This window comes from Malaya genurostris, chromosome 1 (genome assembly GCF_030247185.1).
Source record: "Malaya genurostris strain Urasoe2022 chromosome 1, Malgen_1.1, whole genome shotgun sequence".
In the NCBI taxonomy this organism is placed as follows: Eukaryota; Metazoa; Arthropoda; class Insecta; order Diptera; family Culicidae; genus Malaya; species Malaya genurostris.
This window is the reverse complement of record NC_080570.1, coordinates 42583467-42584013: the sequence shown is the minus strand read 5'-3', so window position 1 is coordinate 42584013 and position 547 is coordinate 42583467.

Sequence of the window (547 nt, the reverse complement as noted above, 5' to 3'; positions counted from 1 at the left end):
GAGCTAAGTCTGACAGTTTTATGGAATTGAAAAAGAATCCATTACAACTAAGTTTTTGCTCAAGCTTACTATACCGATGTGGAGCTTTACTCTTCAGCTACCATTCTTAATTTATGACTTAGAAAAACATTCATTGGTTTTTGTATCAAATCACGATGAAGCGACCAACCCAAAATTCAATATATAGGAACCGCGAGGCTTTATTAAAGACTACTTAATTGTTTCGCTCCATATATTAATGAACGTTTTACTTAAATTTATAGTAAATCTAGTTTTAATAAATGATATTAAGTAGAATGAAATATAGATATCACTATTAAGGCATGTTTCTAGAATCCGTTTTGAAATTCAAGTCGAAAATTATGTGTCCGGTTCAGCCCCATATTTGTTTTCCGGTTTAGCCCTGTACAGACAATTCATAATAATATTTCGTAATCGAAAGCCCTCAATAATCACTGGATTAAACACGAAATGAACATTTGAATGCACTATCCGGACTATCATTGCAATGCACCGAAATCCAATATATAATAAAATCAGAAAATTT